This window comes from Solanum verrucosum, unplaced genomic scaffold, assembly GCF_900185275.1.
Source record: "Solanum verrucosum unplaced genomic scaffold, falcon-dt-bn FXZP01000154.1, whole genome shotgun sequence".
Lineage (NCBI taxonomy): Eukaryota > Viridiplantae > Streptophyta > Magnoliopsida > Solanales > Solanaceae > Solanum > Solanum verrucosum.
In genome coordinates this window covers 95,980-110,336 of record NW_026020217.1, presented here as the reverse complement: position 1 = coordinate 110,336, position 14,357 = coordinate 95,980, and the positions used below count along the sequence as shown (strand labels likewise).

The 14,357-nt window shown below is 37.0% G+C and overlaps 1 pseudogene; it reads right to left on the bottom strand.

The window, feature by feature from the left end:
- Positions 1–2,505: 2,505 nt before the first annotated feature.
- Positions 2,506–13,068, bottom strand: LOC125830692 (putative late blight resistance protein homolog R1B-16; annotated as a pseudogene).
- Positions 13,069–14,357: the final 1,289 nt, after the last annotated feature.

Sequence of the window (14,357 nt, the reverse complement as noted above, 5' to 3'; positions counted from 1 at the left end):
CAAAATTATGTTGAGGGCTTTGGCATACATCTCTATATAAGGATAATCAACTAAGAAGAAAAAGATTTTCTAAACTCTAAAGTCTAATTTAGGGTTGTTCAAAACCGAACCGAAACCGATAATCCAAACAAAAAAAAAGCGATTGGTTCATTGATAATGGATTATTGGTTTAACAGTTTTGATTTTTTTTTATTATCGGGTTGCGGTACTTAACGGTTTGAGGTTTTTTCTTAACGGGTTAACCGATAGTAAATTAATAAATTAAATTTATACCATTTTGGTATATAAAAACTAGAGCCGTCATAAAGGGTTTTGCCCATGGGGCCGGCCCAACCCAACCTGTTATTGGGGTAGGGTTGGGATAGTATTTTACAAGCCCGTTTAAAACTGGGGCTTATAAGCCCAACCCTATTAGGCCCTTAGCCCTTGAGGCTTGATCGGGGCCGGGCCGGGGTCGGCCCATGGGCCAAATTATTTAATTTTAATTAAAATAAATATTTAAAAAATAAGAATAAAAAAATAGAAAACCTAAATAAGTGTTTATGGAGTTTTTATAAGGAGCTTACCTCATGAATTTCTTTATTATTTAGTTTTGAATATAAGAGTTGAATAGTAGACACTATTTATATTATATGTGATAGAATGTTTTATGGCTTGAACAATTAATTAGTTTCTTGATTTCATTTAACAAAATACTTTAAGTAATTATGTATTGCTAACTAAAGTTTTAGTTAGAAGTGTTCTTTAGTTTACTAGTTTGTTTTTCAGATATTATTTACTTAAGAGATTATTATTTTTTTCTTTAAATATTTATCGCTAGATTTTACTTAGAATTATTGAAACAATGTTACTATTTGTGACATTGATTTGACATATAAAAAAAAGGGTCGGCCCGGTCCAGCCCTTGACCCTTCTGGGGTTGAGCCGGGTTGACCATTTTACAGCCCTTTGAAATGAAGGGCCGGCCCACCCCAGCCCATCAAATTCTTTGGCCCGCGAGGCTTGGGCGGGGTAGGGCTGGGTTGGCCCGTTTTGACAGCTCTAATAAAAACCTTGACTTAGAATTTAGTTTCATATTTCTATTTCTGACAGTCTCAAACTTTCAATTATTCTACAATGTGTTAGTGTTGTTTTTTAGCAAGATACAATTTATCAACTCATGTGCATGGTTTATTTGGTTTGTCATCATGTTTCTAAGTGATTTTCAATTATTTATTTTTTGTGTCAAATCTTAACGGTTAAACCGATAATGATCAATAACCAATAAACGGATAAGCCAATATCTTAATGGTTCTTAACGGTTTAGGATGGCTACAAACCGATAATCGATTAGTTGAACCGATAAACTTCAAAACCGAACCGACTGATACGCAACCCTACTCTAATTACCTTATTCCAATAGGAAAACGATTTAAATTAAAATACATGTGAACTATGAGAAAAGGTTAAAAAAATATCTTGTTTACACTTATTTTGCTAAAAATATCTCTATATTCATCTCTTTGGTCAACTTATACCCTTTTAAACTATGACAGAAATTTCAGAGTCACACTCTATTTACGTGGAGGCACAAATATATATATATATATATATGTGTGTGTGTGTGTGTGTTGTCTTTAAAAAAAATCTTATTTTCTTTGCCTTGTATTTAAAATAAATTAATACACATGCTTTTTTTCTTCCTTATCTTACGTAAAAAAATTCTCAAATATGCATAACTTTTTGAAGCTCCTCTGGCTTATATCAAAAAAATTCTCAAACAAACATTATTATTATTATTATTCGTCTTTTTTCATATTTTTTTCAATTGATTTTATTTATTTCTTATATTCAACTATATAGTTACGTAAATATATACAATTACTAGTTTATTGTGCATTAGTGGTTTGTTTGTTGTTAGTGTTTAGGAGTTAAATACGTTATTTTCTGGTCTTTAGGCTACAAGATTAGTGGAGTTGTTTAGATCAGAAAAATTAGGAGTAATTGATGTTTTCTGTTATTAATATAACTTTTATCTATTTAAGAACTTGTAATTGAGAAATAAAAAAGCACTTCCACTTGCAGATTATTTCCCTTTGATTAATGTCACCATAGAGGAGATGAAATCCTCTCTAATAGATAAGTTATTTTTCAACGTACCATTTCAAGAAACATACTTACCTCAATCACTTGAAGTACCTTCATTAGTTCCACCAAATGATTTCTTCGCAGGATTGAATGGCTTGATCCAAAATCTAGAACTCAACCATTTCAACGGCAAAATGATAGAAAATCAAATTGACACTTATTACGATGGACATCATTTCAATATGTTTAATCATTTCTCTTGATAATGGAAATCATTCCAATGTATAGAATTCAAATAAATTCCCTATGAAATTCTATGAATCGCTTCAAGAATCATATTTACCTACACAATACACTCTTGGGTGATTTGTTGTTGAAGACTGCTTAGATGTTATCACCTCTGTAGTTGGATTGTCAATCTCCTCAATTTCAACACCTTCACCAAGTTGTTGCACAACTTGCATAAATGTGGCATGAAGATCCATCCTCCTCAATTTCAACACCTTCACAAAGTTGTTGCACAACTTGCATAAATGTGGCATGAAGTCCCTCCTCCTTGATTTTGACACCTTCACCAAGTTGTTGCACAACTTGCATAAATGTGGCATGAAGATCCATCCTCCTCAATTTCGACACCTTCACCAAATTGTTGCACAGCTTGCATAAATGTGGCATGAAAATCCATCCTCCTCGATTTCAACACCTTCACCAAGTTGTTGCACAACTTGCATAAATGTGGCATGAAGATCCATCCTCCTCAATTTCGACACCTTCACCAAATTGTTGCACAGCTTGCATAAATGTGGCATGAAAATCCATCCTCCTCGATTTCAACACCTTCACCAAATTGTTGCACAGCTTGCATAAATGTGGCATGAAGATCCATTCCCCTCGATTTTGACACCTTCACCAAGTTGTTGCACAACTTGCATAAATGTGGCATGAAGATCCCTCCTCCTCGATTTCGACACCTTCACCAAGTTGTTGCACAGCTTGCATAAATGTGGCATGAAGATCCCTCCTCCCCGATTTCAACACCTTCACCAAGTTGTTGTACAGCTTGCATAAATGTGGCATGAAGATCCCTCTTCCTCGATTTCCACACCTTCACCAAGTTGTTGCACAACTTGCATAAATGTGGCATGAAGATCCATCCTCCTCGATTTCAACACCTTCACCCAGTTGTTGCACAGCTTGCATAAATGTGGCATGAAGATCCATCCTTCTCGATTTCAACACCTTCACCAACTTGTTGCACAGCTTGCATAAATGTGGCATGAAGATCCATCCTCCTCGATTTCGACACCTTCACCAAATTGTTGCACAACTTGCATAAATGTGGCATGAAGATCCATTCTCCTCAATTTCGACACCTTCACCAAGGTTGCACAGCTTGCATAAATTTGGCATGAAGATCCATCCTCCTCGATTTCAACACCTTCACCAAGTTGTTGCACAACTTGCATAAATGTGGCATGAAGATTCATCCTCCTCGATTTCAATAACTTTACCAAGTTGTTGCACAACTTCCATAAATGTGGCATGAAGATCCATCCTCCTCGATTTTAACACCTTCACCAAGTTGTTGCACAACTTGCATACATGTGGCATGAAGATCCATCCTCCTCGATTTCAACACCTTCACGAAGTTGTTGCACAACTTCCATAAATGTGGCATGAAGATCCATCCTCCTCAATTTCAACATCTTCACCTAGTTATTGCACAATTTCCATAAATGTGGCATGAAGATCCATCCTCTTCGATTTCAACACCTTCACCAAGTTGTTGCACAACTTCCATAAATGTGGCATGAAGATCCATCCATCCAATTTATGTTCTTCGCCTAATAATCTTATCAATAGCATTACTTTGACTATTTTCTTAATTTCTTTTATGCTTTTTGTACCTCTCTTCCTCACAACTTGATTAGGAGGTTCAAAGACTCACCGGAGAACAACAACATAACTTACAAAAGCAACCAAATCCATCTAAATTTCATTCTTATACACAACCAATGTCACATCACATATCCCAACAAACGACTCGAACCCATGGATCCCAAGCACATGGCACAAGCAATAACTGGAATCTTTAGTATTAATCTCAAACTCTTGCTATGGTGATACAAAAGATTGAGAGAAGATTTTCTCACAATAAGGTGCTAGCATAAATTTTGAACATGGGATTATTAGTCTCGTGTTCAGATTTTTGACTTCCTTCTATTAGGTTCATATAAACATATTGCCACACATTCTTGAGTTCCATTGTTGAATGGAACATTTCAAAATGTTTCTAGAAATCATTCCAATAAACTGAATTCAAATGAGTTCCCTATGAACTTCCAGAAACTACTTCAATAAATATACTTATCTCAACCACCTGAATTACCCTCTTTAGTTCAACCAAATGATTTCTTCGCATGGTTGAATGACTTGAATCAAGATTTAGGACTCAACCGTTTTAATATCCTAAATTTGAATGAGTTCCCTATAAACTTCAACAAACCACGTCAAGAAGTATACTTATCTCAACCACATGATATACCTTCTTTAGTTCCATCAAATGATTTCTTCGCTCGGTTGAATGGTTGGATTCAAGATCTAGAACTCAACAATATTAATGTTTGAAATCCAAAGAAGTCCCCAATGAACTTCAACAAACCACGTCAAGAAGTATACTTACCTCAACCTACTATAGAAAAATAGGCATTTAGTGGCAATAGATTTTTCTTTTAGCAAAAATATTTATGTCATAGAAATATTTAGTGACAATTGAGTTAATATTATTGTATTCAGAGTGCCAAAGTGTGACATCTTGCAAGTTGATGACTAGGAAAAGCATAAAATTTGAAATTTTCATTTTTGGAAAGAGTTTTAAGGATCTGGAAAATTTGTTTAAGTATGGGAAAAAAAGTGAGTTTTTGGCCATCTTTGAACAGTCATAACTCCTAGCTCAGGATGAGTTAGGTGTAATTCCAGTCATTTTTGCAAATTCCGTGGAATGTTCTTTCCAACACCGCTGAGTTTGCTCATTTTCGAGTTCGTATGAGTGAGTTATGCCCTTCGGAAGTTGGGCAGTTGGCAGGGAAGTCTGTCCGGAAATTGTAAGGGTATTTTGGTCTTTTCCCTAGACTTGTCTTTGGATATATATTAAGGTGTAAGACTGATTTTTTGATCAGTTTTTCCCTTTTTAAAAAGAGTAAGAGCTAGGGTTCATGAGAGAAAAGGAGAGAAAGGAGATGAAGAAGCAAACTTCGTAAAGATCATCGTGGTTTTCTTCGGGGGTGATCCCTATTAAGGTATGTGAGTTCATAGTGTTGGGTTGGTTCTTTCCCCCACACGCCAAGCTCGTTTAATTTCGAGAAAAGATTTAGTTGTGGTTGTTGAAATCTTGTGATGATGTTTGTTGAAGTTGTAGTTGTATTGTGTTGAAGTTCTTGTTGGTGTGGTGTTATTTCCGGTGGAGTTTTTGAGTTGAATCTATTGCATGTTGAGGGATTTTATGATCCTTAGTGTTTGGGGTTGAAACCATTGAAGGTAAGGGAGGTTTAGAGTTGGAAAAAATGAAGGAGAAAAGTCAAGTTTTCGGGGAAAAGGGCTGGGCGTCGCGCCCCAAAAGGGACTCTGAGGTCCAGCCCTTGGGGCGTCGCCCCTACCAGAGCCCCAACCAGACCCTTCTGACCTTTGAGGTCTGGCGCTCCGCGCCTCTCAGAGTGTCAAGAGCGCCAAGTCTTCCCATTCCTTCCCCACTTTTTCATACATGTTCCTAGGTATTGTACCTATGTTTCATAGTTGTTTCCAACACTCCAAGGTACGTTTAAACGTCAAGAACTCGTCCATAACACGTGATCAAACACCTTGAATCCATGATTCCAATTCAAGGAGAGTTAGTTTCCAAGTCAAGTGAAGTTAAGAGTTGAGTTTAGAAGTTAAAGAAGTGAGTCAAGGTAAGTCTTTAAAGTTGTTCAAGAGTCTTTATTGAATGTTTTAACTTCATTTTAAGGCTCAAGAGTTTCAAGTCAAGTAAAGAGTAAAGAGTCAAGAGTTTAAAGTTGAGTTCATTTCTCAAAAGTTATTAGGGAACTATGTATTCCCAAAGAAGTTTCTAAATGTTTTTACATTTGAGTAAGAAAGGAACTATGATTCCAAAAGAGCCTTTGGGCTAGTTTTCAAGAAAAAGGAACATTGTTTCCAAGTGAGCCTTCGGGTAAAGTTTTGAGTAATTATCTCAAATAAAGAAAGATGTGTTTAAAACACTTATGAGCTAAGTATTTTTGGGAGTAGTCTTGAGCACCGAATTGGGGACACGAGTTCATATTAACTCAACTCTTCATAAGAACCATGCGCCAACATGGGAGTTAACGGGTCATACTTTTTAGATGATCACGTAAAGTTAAGCTAGTGGATCCACTTAGTAAAGTTAGCTTCCTATATCACGGCAAGGTATAGAATGGTCCTTGGGCAACGTGAGGTAAAACGTTGTATCACCACTAGGGCTCATAGTGGTGATTGTAGGTTAAAGAATCTCCCACCAAAGTTATATTACTTTTGTATACGTAAAGTTGAGCTGTTATTGTTTTATCTTTAACAAGCTAAGTTGTTTACACTGTTTTACAAGCTTTATATATTGCATGTGTCGTATTGCTTTATATATTGAGTTCAGTTATTCAAGAGTTAAACAGAGCCAAGGTAAGAGTTCTTTTGTACTCCTTTCCAAGCTTAAGTTATGGTTTAGCTTTCCAGCTCGCATACTTGTACATTCAATGTACTGATGCCAGTTGGCCTGCATCTTATGACGATGCAGACACAAGTACCCAGGGTCAGCATTCAGCACGTCGTTGATCCAGCTGAGCACTTCAGAGTCAGTGGTGAGCCTCTTTGTGTTCCGGAGGACACAAGTACCCAGGGTCAGCATTCAGCACGTCGTTGATCCAGCTGAGCACTTCAGAGTCAGTGGTGAGCCTCTTTGTGTTCCGGAGGACTCGATTATGTTGTTCTCTTAGTTTTGTTTTATTAGGATGTTGCGGGGTCTGTCCCAACATCCATCTCAGTGATATAGAGGCTTCATAGACAGTCAGTCAGTTGGTTTTGAGTCTCTCATCTATGTAAATATGTAAATATTCTATTTTGGGACTCGAGTTACCTTTTTGGCCAGATTTTTATCAGTTGGTTATTTTATAACCTTTCATTGCATTGAGTTATGCTGTCGAGTTAAGTTTCCGCTGAGTTAAGAAAGTCAGACCAAGGGTTCGCTTGGGGGCCAGCAATGGTCTTCAAGTGCCGGCCGCTAAATAATTATCGCAAAATTTATTATTTATTGTAGTGACCACCAGTAGTACCTTCTTTAGTTGAATCGAATGATCTCTTCACAAGATTGAACGGTTGGAACCAACAACCAGAACTCGACAATTTCAATGTACTAAATTTGAACGAGTCCCTTATGAACTTCAACAAACCACTTCAAGAAGCATATACTTACCTCAACCACCTGCAGTACCTTCTTTGGTTCCACTGAATGATTTCTTCGCAGGGTTGAAAGGGTAGAACCAATACACAAAACTCAACAATTTCAATGTACTAAATTCAAATGAGTTTCCTATGAACTTCAACGACCACTTCAAGAAGAATACCTCAACTACTTGTAGTGCCTTCTTTAGTTCAACCATATGATTTCTTCGCAGGATTAAATGGCTGGAACCAAGATGTAGAACTCGACCATTTTGATGTACTAAATTCAACGAACCACTTCAAGAAATATACTTATCTCAAAAACCTACAATACCTTCTTTAGTCCCACCAAATGATCTCTTCACATGGTTGAATGGTTTGATCCAACAGCCAGAACTCAACAATCTCAATGGTGAAATGATGACAAAAAGTTCAGATTGCTACTTATTACAACTCAACTCAAAATAATATCTCCACAACATCGGTTGTGAATAGAGAGCCCCCCCTTCCCACGCCAACACAAATAGATAAATTGGCAAGAGGCTTAACAATCTGCATATAATTGACATTTTTTTAGAATACTCACAAACACATAAAATTCACTAACATTACTGTTAAACTCGGCATCAACGATTTGAAATTAGCTTCACAGAAGAATTCCACAATACACATTTAGAATCCAACATAAAATTCTCCGATGAGACAACAGATCAGATTTTTCATATTCACAACTCACTGATATATCAACTAGAAAAATATCTAGATCAGAGTTGTCAACCATTGTAGCAGCCTCAACAACAGTAACCTTTGGTTTCTTCAGCTTACTATTCATCACTAAAACACCGCCATTCTTGATGGCACCACTCAATTGCAACAGAAAGCATACATCATGGACACATTCAAATGTTGAAGTACATTCCACACTCCTGTCAACTCCTCAGCCATCAGTCATCACAACAATTACCTGATCAAGAATCAAAGAAAAGGCGATCAATTATGACTCGTGGCTGCCTTTTTCTTTTCTTTTTGGTTGCAAATTGATCCATCAGGGAAAAAAACTAAACAAGATTGTGGATCAAGAATGCTGAAGATCAGTCATGAATGTCAAATCAATCAGTTGAAACAACATACCAAAGGATACGAGGAAAGACTGAATTTCTCTCCTACATTATCCAGAGACGTTTATTTATAAAAAAAAGTCAATCCAGCTTGTGATAGTTTCTGAATTTAGGAATTTTCATTTCCTATATCTGTAGAAGAGAAAATGAGTTCATAATTACTGCCAGAATTCTCTACAGAAAATGAGGAGGAAACAAGAAAGTTTTCATTTTGTATAAAAAATGGAATGAAGCAAATGTCATACCTTTGCAACGGATCACTTGCCAGAGAGTGCTTGACATTTTTTGTGATTTCTTATTGAGCATTGATATATACAGAAAAAGGAGAAACATGACAGAAAAGAGTCTATGATCAATCGAAAAAAACTTAGCAATCAGTAGCAGTGTTAAAATATAAGAGGATGGGCGTTTCGGCTAGCTGCAGAACAGACTTCAGTGCGAGCATGGCTACAACAATTTGCTAAGAAAGAACTCCATCCACCCTGCCCGTGTTTTTAATTCTATTGTCAAATTCAAACACATCCTCGTCAGTTTGAGATCGACATGGAGTAACTAATAGAAATCAAGCATCTAATCTGAAAGACCACCATGGTAAAATGACAAGCACTTACTTGAATCACAGATTTTCACCAGCTATCCTGTATTGAACATAGTGTTATCAAATTAGATGCACGTAGATACTCAAAAACAGCACATAGGAGTTTGCTTCTACTTACTTCCATAATGATGAGGTTAAGACGGTCGCATCCTTCAATCGCTTTGACTTCTTCCTTGATTCTCTCAGCTGAAGCCTCCAGAAATTTATTCTTGCACTGAATCAACTTAACCAGTGTTGGAATATAAGCAAAGCTAATGGGGATCTTCTCGAGCTCATCACACCATTTTATCACAAGTGTTTCAAGATGGGGAAAGGATTCCTCCGAGGCATCCCACCTTGAGATACTTAATGACACCAGTTTCAAGATCTCAAGTTTATGCAATGTGATATCTCCAAGGCACCATTCTTTGGATTGAATAAGATCTCCAGCTGCTAATCGGAGATTCTCTAGATTTCGTAGTCCCGCAATGAGAGGAATCGTGCTTTCTATATGAATGTTGTATAGTAACAACTTCTTTAAATTTGAAGGCAACTGTAACTTGGATACAGCTTGGGACGACCTAATGTAAAGGCGAAGTATGTGAAGCTGCTTAAAGCTCTCCAATTTGAGACAAATCTCTGCAGAATCATTATCGCTGTGAACAGAGATGTGATGTTCTTGAAGATTAGGACACCTCCGTGACAACACATCCAGGCTATCAACTTGATCAATTGGAAATACAACTTTTCCAAATGTCCTCAAATTTTCCAATTTAGAGGATTCTTCAAATATCCCCTGCTTCTTGTTTTCCAAATCAAATTCAGCATTAGTAATCTCAACATGCCTTAATTTTTCCATTTTCCAAAAATTGGCTGGTAACAATGTAGACCTGAAACTACAAGTCACAAATAAAGTTTCCAGATGGGGCAGATGAAATTCTGGATGAAAATTAAAGCTAAGTGTGTTAAATGCGAGGTACTTCAGGTGAATTAGTGGTTGCAATTGAGCTGACCACAAAAGATCCACACAATGAGAACTTAAATCCAAGACCTTAACAGGTCTCAGTTGATAAACATCATGGAAGGGATTCCAATCATAACCTACTCCATTCGTCGTTATCAGTGACCTCAAGTGTTGGTAGAAAGTCTTCGTCCGTGTTTTGGATCTCAGAGATGCAAACTTGGAACGCTCATTATTGAAACTGAAGCACACTCTACTTCCGTGCCAATCATAAGGTCGAAACTGGTAACGGCTTGCCTTCACTACCAGCATAAACTTTTCTTCTCTACTCTTCTCCAAGAAAAAGTGAAGAACTACATCATGGACGTAACAGTATTTGACTTTACTATTATATCCTCTCTTTGAAACCATTACCACATTACTGTGGATGAGATCCATCAAGTAACCTTCAGCTGTCTCTTCGCTGTCTCTTCCATTAATCTCCCAGATTCACTGTTTTGCACGAATCCTTCTGCGATCCGTAAACTTATCAATTTAGGCACTTGTATAATCACATCCTCCGGAAACATCCCCATGTAGAGAAGGCAAGGCTTTAAATAATCAGGTAAGTTATCATAACTTAAAAGCATACTTGCCCGACTATAGTCTTCAGTCTCACAATCAAGATAGGAAAATAGAGTTTTTTTAACTTCACGCCACCAAGATTCATTCATTTTATTCCTTTTAATTATTCCAGCAGCCAAGATAACCACAAGAGGCAATCCTTTGCACCTTTTTGCAAGTGCTAGACTCACATTTTGTAGTTCGGGTGGGAAACCTTCCTGCTAAAATACTCGTTTCTGCAACAATTTGCAACTCTCTTCTGGTGTGAGGAATGGAAGGAAATAAGGATCAATATGGTGCATGGCATGGGCACCGACTTTCTCAAGTCAAGTTGTTATTACTATTCTGCTACTATTTCCAACATCTGGAAAACAAAGCCTTAAGTCATCCCACGCCATACAATCCCACATATCATCCAAGACAATGAGATATCTCTTACTCATTAAGCTTCTCCTCAACAGGTCGGCAAGGACGTCATCCTTATTTCCATTGTCCTTAGAACCTGTAACTTGACTGAAAATCGCTTGTAATAGCTCTCTTCGATTATATGTTTGGGAAATGATGCACCATGCTCGAACATCAAAATGGTGAACAATGCTGACATTGTTATACAACTTTCGAGCACAAGTTGTTTTGCCTTGTCCCCCCATCCCAACAATTGGGATGACATCTAGTTTATTTGTCCCTCGAGTCATATGATGACTTATTTTTTCTTCCGCTTTCTCAAAACCCACAATCTCCTCATCATTCATAAGATTGCTATATTCAATTGGCAGATGTTTAGATAGCTCAACCACAGAGTAGGGCCTAACAGAGAGGTTCTCCGACCACATCTTGGTCACCTCCATATAGATATGCTTGAGATCTTTTACGATTCCAGGAAGTGAACAAAAAGAATGTTCAAGAACATTAGATTGAACAAGAATCAAGTCAATAGCAACTTCAGCTTCATAAGCCAAACTGACAGTACACTTCTGAAAATCTTTAAGAATTTCATGTTCGTGTTGCACCTTTGCAGCATCTTTAAAAACATGTGTTAGAGATGAGAGCTCTTTCACTAAAATGCCAACATGAGGCTTCATCATGAAACCAAAACCTGTTTCAGATTTCAACATCTCATTCAATTTTCTAAGCAGAGAATCAACAAAGCTCAGTCCACCAACAGTGGGAAACTCATGCGATGGAATGAATTTTAAGGATTTATAGTACGTCTCCACTCGTGCCTTTAGATCTTCAGTTTTCTCCAATATCTGTATCGTCCCAAGATCAATCTTGATGGCGTCTTCTTCGATTGTAGATCCTAAAGGAAGCATTTGAACTACACATAGTATGTCTCCCACAAGAACTCCAATCATTTCTAAGACTTCATTCAACCTCTTTTCATTCATAACATCATTTGGCACTACACCGAGAAAAACCAACAAAAACTCTATTAGTTGTGAAGTTCTTAGGTTTTTTATTTCTAAGATACACCAGAGGACTACGGAGATGACGTGGAAATATTTTTAGTAATTTCTTGTCCTTGAAAGTTCTTGATCGAGTAAACTTTGAAGCCTTTAGCTCACTGAGAAAAATCTTCTTCATTTCCTGCTCCACTAGCACAACCAAGAATAGTACATAAGGAGGCTCAATCTCGAAACAAAATGTATCATCTCCATCTTTTTCTAAATCGACACCATCTTCATTAACCCAAAGAGAATCGGCATCATCATAATAAACCCAAAGAGAAAGACAGAAATGTCCCACATTTCAGCCATAAACTGAATTCGGGTCTGCAAACCTTTCAACTTCTCATGGTTGACATAACCATTCAACACTGTGCCATATAAGTATCTTAGATATCTCATTTTCTTCTAAAGGATTTTGATTTCTTTTATCAAAACACGGCCAGACTTGACTAGATACCTCAGTGCATCGTTTAGATTCTTGTCGAGATAATCCATATATTCTAACAGATGGAAATCATTCAGATCATAATTCAGCCTTGAACTAGTATTACCTTCAACAAATTCCCGCAACTGTGATACTAGCCTTTCCACATTAACGCATGTAGTAGTTTCGATTTCTCCATGAACAGAGTAAAACATCACCTCAATCAATTGGGCCTTCTTTTTCATTTTGACCATGAAAAAGCCATTAGGCACCAAAGTATCAGAGTAGTTGATAAAAGTTCTGAAAAATCTTAGCTCCATTTCAAGTGTCTCAATTTGATCAATCTTGATTCTATTCATATCACCTCCACATTTTATCTTTTTTAGGTGATCTAACACAACGTCAATGCCATTTTCAGCCATCTATACCTGCAAGTTCACACAACAAGGGAAAATATATCGAAAAAAGTATAAAGAAGGACAAATATTGTAGACGTCGGCTACTTCGTAGGAAAATTATATCATTTATACATGGTTAAAAGAATTTTTAGGTGTATATTGTAGACGTCGGCTACTTCGTATGTTTATATCTTCAGATTTCGAACCCCCTTATTAAAGATTCTGGTTTCGCCACTGGATATTAGAAGGCTATGAAGTGGGACATGAAACCGATTCATGAAAGATTAATGTTTTGGATACTATCAATTTTGCAATTCCAACTTGGACGAATAAGTGTTCAGCAAGAGACAACAACAAATTGTTGTCGACACTACAAAGTTTGTTCGGATGATGAAATCTCAGAGAATTTGAATGAACGCACTTGTGAAAACGTCATTCAAAAACTTGAGGTCATAATTAATGATCTCGGTTACCACAATAAAATGGACGTCAATAATCTATTGATTTTTTTTATTTTTTATTTTTATTTTTTTTTAATTAAATGTGGTATTTTATTAATGAACTAGAAAGAGAAAAATACACCACCATACACCTCCTCGGGCAAAGCCCAATCCCATCACAAGCCCAACTACAAATAACGAGAACAAATAACGAAAACAAATAAACTCTAATCCTCTTTTGCTAAAGTCCAAACCCAACTTAGTTCAGTCAAAAAACTAGGTAGGTTTCCTAAATCAGAAATCCGCATCATTCTCCTTGTCTTTCTTCCTTCGTTTCTGCAACTTTCCCCTAGGATGATGTTCCCTCTTTGGATGAACAGTAGTCTTCGGTTCCTTCTGTTGTGGATCATCAATAAGCTGAGGTTTCCCTGTCCCCTTATCCCTTTATTGGTGAAACTCTTAAGTATGGGCATTTTAGTTTATCACTGTTTATGATCTTTCTTCCCTGCACTTCCATGCTATTAAAGTTTGTATATTTGAAATCTCCATGATCAATGGCTTTATTAGCTAGATAGTCTGCTAGCTTGTTTCCCTCTCTCATTATATGCTGAAAAACATGATGTTTACCCTGCATGCGTGATTTGATTTCATTCACCATATCTGAAATTAACCACGGAACAACCCATGTACCTTCTAGTACCTTGCACAATAGCAATGAGTCCGTCTGAATGATTATGTTGTTATACTGTGACTTCTTGCTATGGTTACATGCTTCTAGAATCGCTTTAGTTTCCGCAACTGTGTTAGTAGTGTTCTCCAAAGTAGCTCCTTCTGCATAGTGAATGTCTCCTCTGTCATCTCTTAAACAGAAAG